At 40.9% G+C, this 6,755-nt stretch overlaps 1 long non-coding RNA gene across 1 annotated transcript; it reads right to left on the reverse strand.

Annotated features, from left to right (window-relative positions):
* Positions 1-3,670: 3,670 nt before the first annotated feature.
* LOC119493498 lies at positions 3,671-4,146 on the reverse strand. The gene is made up of 2 exons (XR_005207974.1): positions 3,985-4,146; positions 3,671-3,866 (listed from the first exon to the last, which is right to left on the reverse strand). It is a non-coding gene; the product is annotated as an uncharacterized LOC119493498 (long non-coding RNA).
* Positions 4,147-6,755: the final 2,609 nt, after the last annotated feature.

Raw genomic sequence — 6,755 nt, forward strand, 5'->3', positions numbered from 1 at the left:
GATGATGCCGTACCGCTGGCTTTATATACCGTGCTAAAACATCTGGAGGGCAAAAACACATATGTCAGAACGCTGTTTGTTGATTACAGCAGTGCTTTTAATACAATCATACCATCTCTTTTAGTATGTAAGCTGACAGACCTCGGCCTCTACAATTTCTTCTGCAGGTGGATACAAGATTTTCTGACAGGCCGCCTCCAGACAGTCAGAGTTGGAAACAGATACTCATCTACCACAGTTGTGAACACCGGTGCTCCACAAGGTTGCTGTCTCAGTCCCTTACCGTATACAGTAGTCTGGACACGTGACTGTGTGGCTAAACATCATACAAACAGCATTGTGACATTTGCAGATGATACAGCAGTGATAGGACTCATTACTAACAACGGTAACACTTCACAATAAGGGTACATTAATTAACATTAGTTAATGCATTACTACGCCTTAACAGTTAATTAACAGTAACTAGAATGTCTAATAAGCATTTACTAACGGTGTTCATGTTAACTAAGGTATTAATTTATACATTATTTAATGCTTTAAAATACATCAGTTAATACAGTAATGACAATCAACTAACAGTTAAGTAATAAGATAATAACCATTAAGTAAATGTTAACAAATGTCTATTGTCAACATTTATTAAGGGTTTACATGCTAATGTAACCATTTACAAACTAATATTTGTAAATGGTTGATAAATATGTTAATTAACATGTATGTCATGAAGTTTACAGCTGAGCCATTTCATTGAGAGCAAATTGTTCTTATAAATGTATATTTACAATAACTGTACATTAATTAACATTACTTAATTAATTACTAACAGTAACTAAAGTGTCTAATAAGCATTTACTAATGGTCATGTTAACCATGGTATGAATTTAAACATGATTTACTGTTTGAAAGGACGTTATTAGCTTTAGTTAATACACTACTAAACATTAACTAACAGTTCAGTAATACAATAATAAGCATGAAGTAACTGTTAACATGTATTAAGGGTTTACCTGCTAATGAATGCACTAACATTAGTAAATGGTTGATAAAGATGATAATTAACAGGTATGTCATGAAGTTCAGCTGAGCCATAAAACTGTTTGTTTTTATAAAGGTTTATTTAAGGGGTATGATTGTCCACTTACTTATCCATGCTTCAATTATTAAAAATGCTGGGTCCAGGTTGAGATCAGTGGACACTCCATGGTCTTCATGTAGAGGTTTGCTTGCTCCTCTGTCTTTATGTAGACGTTCCTTAATGTATAGTCTAACCTTTGAATGCCTGTGCATGTTATATAGGCATTACTTAACCATAATTTAAGATATATTATGGTTAAATAATATATAATTATTTATGATATATTAATGTGAAAACATGAGTCCCTGAAGTAATACTTAATAAATGCACAAGAAGGCTGAGTAAGCATTACTTAACCATAATTAACCATGTATTAATGCTCTTTGTGACCAATGTGTGACAATCACACAGCTATTAAACATAAGAGAAACATTTCAAACAGTAAATCAATTCATGGTAACCATATGTAAACAACCTGGTTCATTCCATATTTCAAAAGATCAACATTATGCTTCATGTTAAAAGAAAATGCAATTATTTAGAAAATGTATCAATTTTACCATTTATTGATAAAAATTACGAAAGTTATTCAACAATGTAGTACTCCATAAAAATGACAACCAACTAGAATTACAGCCTCTGCCAACCAGGCAAGTTGCAGGTTACATCCATGTCTGTCCAAAATGGCATCACTTCATCATTTCATCCTATAGATTGTCATAATTAGCATTAGCATATGTTTTCTTGAGTTATGGCCAAAAATGTTTTCTGTCAACACACAGTGACCTTTGACCTTTGACCACCAAATTCTAATCAGTTCATCCACGAGTCCAAGTGGACATTTGTGCAAAATTTTAATTTGACTTGAGGTCGCAGTGAGCTGGACCTTGACCTTTGGTGACCAAAATCAAATCAGTTTATCCTCAATGGCTGTCGCCATCTTGTTTTTTTGCAACCAGAAGTGACACGAGAGGGTGGAGCTAAATACAAGGAACGATGAATAGGACACTTTTAGGTGACCAAAATGTTAGAATTAACTTTCATAGACTGAAAACACACGGTGAAAGGGTTAAAGTTCTAAAACACGGACAACTCCCAGACCAGACAACACCGTGGTAGCGACCTGTCAATCAGCAGGTAGCCCCGCCCTAAAGCATCCCCTGCTTTATGGTCTATCTGACTCTAAACGGGACCATCATTTACTAAATGAACATCATGCTGTATTGAAGAAGACTTGAAACATAAACTCATGTTTACAATGTTTACTGAGGTAATAAATCAAGAGAGAAGTAGAAGCTCATTTTCTCAGAGACTTCTATACAATCAGACTTCTTTTAGCCACCAGAGGAGTCGCCCCCTGCTGGCTGGTAGAGAGAATGTAAGTTTAATGCACTTCAGCATTGGCTTCACCAGAGGTTCCAACACACAAAACAAATGCCTGAACGAAGCGGGTCGGGGTTTGGAGAGAGAGAGAGGTAGTGGGAGGTTCTTAGAAGCGGTACCTATTCCTAATGTCCTTAATTAGTCTCCCAAAAGGACCATCTTTGTGGCAGTTTGCTAGCCAGTAGGTCCACTCAACATTTTCAGCCAACATTCTGGCCAGATCTTAAACATTGCACCTCTAACCGTCCAAGATGACTTCAACAGCACAATGTGAGTTCTATTTTACGATGGATTTTCCCTTTCCCATTCTGTGAATATTATCTATCTGCCCTACCTTTCTCTTATGACCAAAGCTGCTCTCATCCAGCATCACAAACTCCCTGCGACTTCCAACAACCGGGCCCTTCCTTCTGATACCATTGAACTTATGCCTCTTTTTTTCTGGGCCATCTTGGAGAGAGTTCGAGAGCTTCCAGCAATCCCATCTTCTATCATATCGATTTGGCGTAATCTGAGACCCTGTGTGAACCTGTGTTTCAGTGACACGTTGAGGAGACCGGCCGGCCCTCTGAGTCCACCAAACATAAGATAAACACATAAGCCTTAAGATAAAACAGTATCTCAACATGTCTTCCATACCACCATGGTCAAACTGTAATAACAGTTAAATATCAGTTGTTGTCAGTCGTCTAACATTAATCAGCATCAATACATACAAGTGTAACCCTGTGCCATCTCCTTATCTCAAAATGAGATTAGAAAGCATTAGAAGCAGCTATCCCAGAAAGCACTTTGTTGACGTCTTCTGTGGACCATTCCCTTAACCCATCTAAGACCTGAATAGAACATTTGTCAGGTAAAGTTTTTTAATACCTGTCATCCAAGAGGACTTCCTCTGTGCCTGTTCCGTCTACAGATCCTTAATGATATCAAATTCAGAAACCTCCTTAGTCATGATTTTCTGACACGTTATATGTTATTTTGTTATAGCTGATGAAATTCCTCTATATATAGCACTGTTCTAGCATGATTGATAATAATAATGCACTCCAACTCCTATTGTGGCATTTAGTATGACAACATACTCTCTCTCTCTCTCTCTCTCTCTAATGTTAAGCACACAGCCTACGCACTGAGTTATTCCTTAAAGGACTTTGCTACCTGTATAGCCCATTGCATTTTAAGAAAACATCATGACACCTTGTGCACTTCACTTTTCTTTGTAGTAAATGTTTTTTTTGGAGTCATTTTATTAACATCCAGATCCTCTTCTTTGTTGGTTTCCCTCGGAGGAGGGACAGCAATCTTCTTCTCATTGTCTTAACCATGGCACCTGTTGATGCAGTCAATCTGGTGAAATGAACTGAAATTCCTAGTCTTTCATAGGATTGCAGTTCAGTTGGACCTGAAAAGGAAGAGGAGGGATGGACAGTGTCTTACCGATCCTGTTGACTGGGGTCAGGTCCAATATGGGGGACGAACCCCCCCCCCCCCTCCTGATTCTCCTCAGAAGGACAGTTTACCTGTTTATCTTCAAAAGCACCTCTGAGGCGTTCGCGCACGCCCGCAGCCGGAGAGGGCAGGGAGACACCGGCACCCGGTCGGTAACGAGACGGTAACGTTTCTCTCTGCGGAGCCCCGTCACTTCACAAGACACGGGACACCTCTGTTGGTCTGGAGGAGCTGCAGCACTTATTTCTGTACAAACGTCCACTGAACATTCACTAGATATTCTCAGAGCTAAACTAACTCTTCTGCAGTGTGGAGTGAGCGCGCGTTCACGTCTAGAGGCTGAGCGAGCTGAGCGAGAACGCGCGCTCTGTCTGAGTGAAGGCGAGCAGGAAGGCAGAGGAGGAGAGGCAGCGGCCACACGCGAAAGCGCATATGCGAGCGTGCATGTGTCCCGACCCGCTGCATTTATACGCTTAAAAAGTTACAAACAGTCCCTTTACTATCCGTTGAAAAGCTCAGAATTTTTAGTTTCCAACGATACTAAGCATGATATTGTAGAATTATGAAAAAATGATCGCGGATCTTTTGACCACAACTTGTTCTTATATTTACGAACTCTACTTCTGTATGACTTTATTGTGAGACATAGTTTGGACAACATACAGTTGGTTCACAGATTCTGAAAGCTGGGGACCTCATCTTTTCAAACAGTAGACCTTTGGCCTGCATATGTTCTATGAACAGATCATCTTCCATCGGGACTTTTTTGTAACTATGCAACAGGATACGACTCGTTTTGACCCGGTCCGGTCCGGGTCCTTCAGCTTTTAAAACACATTTGCGTTACTGCATTATTATCACGTTAACTTTGACAGCTCTAATAACTACATATAGAAAACAATTAAATGAGCTCATTTACATTTGAAGTATAAACAGCAAAGGATTTCATTGCTCTTTCTCTGTGTCTGATGCCTTGCTCTGTTTATCTGCTTCCACTTCCACTCAAATTATAGGGCATAGCCACGGAAGCAGATGTCTGCGTGAAGCATGCTGTGAAGACGTGTTTCGTACGTTCCACGCATGCGGTACTAGCTAGCTAGCTTTCCGACCTGTAGACGGACCCAGGACTTCCAAACAGTCCAAATCAAACGCGGAGAACCTGGACCGGCGGAAGAAAAAAGGCAGAGTCGACAGAGAAACCAGCCGGAAGAGAGGGTAGTTTAGTTAATAAAGTTAGTTAGTAAGATAGCTAGTTAACTAACCAGCTATCGTAACGGTAAGTTAGCCTAATGTTCGCCTAACGTTAATTCATTTCTGATTTAGCCATGCCCATCATGACTCCATTCATTAACACACATAATGCTTTCTGATGCACCAACGTTCTATCAACAGTCATCAAACATTAGAGATATGAGTTAACCTTGTAATGATGTCTAAGTTCAAGTGTATATGATGCTCTTGACTAATTCTAGACTAGAGGTTGACTGATGGGGCTGATAATCTGATAATCAGGGGTTAAATGGGCTCAGGTCATTCTGACAGGACTAGAGCCCAGAATATGTGGAGTCCAACCTCGACTAGCATCATAAATGATGTGAAGCTCAAAAACAAACGTAATGCGTGTGAATGTGTGATAGTCTTTATAACAGAACCGACTGTGTGTGTGTGTGTGTGTATGTGGGGATGTGACGGTCAGAGTTGAGTGTATGTTAATGTATGTATGTATCAAATCAAATCAAATCAAATCAATTTATTTTTGTATAGCGTCAAATCACAACAGAAGTTATCTCAAGACGCTTTATATATAGAGCAGGTCTATGACCGTACACCATAGTTTAGAGACCCAACAGGATCCACCAAGCGCACTGTGGCCAGGAAAAACTCCCCGATTACTGGGAAGAAACCTGGAGCAGAACCGGGCGCAGGGCGGGCGGCCATCTGCCGAGACCGGCTGGGGGGATAGATAGATAGAGAGAGAGTGAGAGAGAGAGAGAGAGAGAGAGAGAGAGAGAGAGAGAGAGAGAGAGAGAGAGAGATAGACAGAGAGAGAGAGATAGAGAAGCAGCCACAATAGCAATCTAGCAGCTGTAATAGCTAATACAAGTAGGACTGATAACACAAAACCAATAGTGGTGGATGGAAAGAGTGATAATACAACTATCGGAAAGTCAGCACTGTCCAGCATCTCTCCTCAGTACGTCCATGTGTATTGGTGTGGGACGTCCCTGCGATCGATGCCCGTGCGTTGGTTCCTGCAGCATCAGCATGCTTGCTGGGAGCTCTTGATGTCTTTGGCAGTGATTGAGAAGTGTTATTCTCCAGGCTGCCACATTGTCACTAGGTGTTGGAAATCCCTCGTTAGCATTGGTAGTCCCTCGTACAGACGTAGTTAATTAGGGATGGTAGCAGTTGGTGTCAAGCAGGCACCGACGCGGCAGCAGATGCAGCCACAATACCGGAGACCACCAAGATCCAGGTGAAACCCTGCTCCAAGTGTACCCATGCTCCAGGTATAACCTCGCTCCCGGTGTGATCCCGCTCCAGGTATGACCTCGCTCCAGGTGTGACCCCGCTCCACGGTTAGCTGCGAGACAAGGAGGCACAAGGACTCCCGGGAAGGAATGAAGTTAGTAACAACATGGACATGGGACATGAGTATGTATGTATCCTAATATATTATAAGATAGAATACATTATGACTATAATCACCTATACACACCTCAACAATCAACTGTAGTAAGGACTCCATGCAGTATCACAACTTATCACTGTCGGTGTAAAGTGAAGTACATATTGATACATCAAATATTCACTATAACGTTTCACTTTAGCAGTAAAGTCT

The sequence above is a fragment of the Sebastes umbrosus genome, chromosome 8 (assembly GCF_015220745.1).
Source record: "Sebastes umbrosus isolate fSebUmb1 chromosome 8, fSebUmb1.pri, whole genome shotgun sequence".
Taxonomy (NCBI): Eukaryota; Metazoa; Chordata; class Actinopteri; order Perciformes; family Sebastidae; genus Sebastes; species Sebastes umbrosus.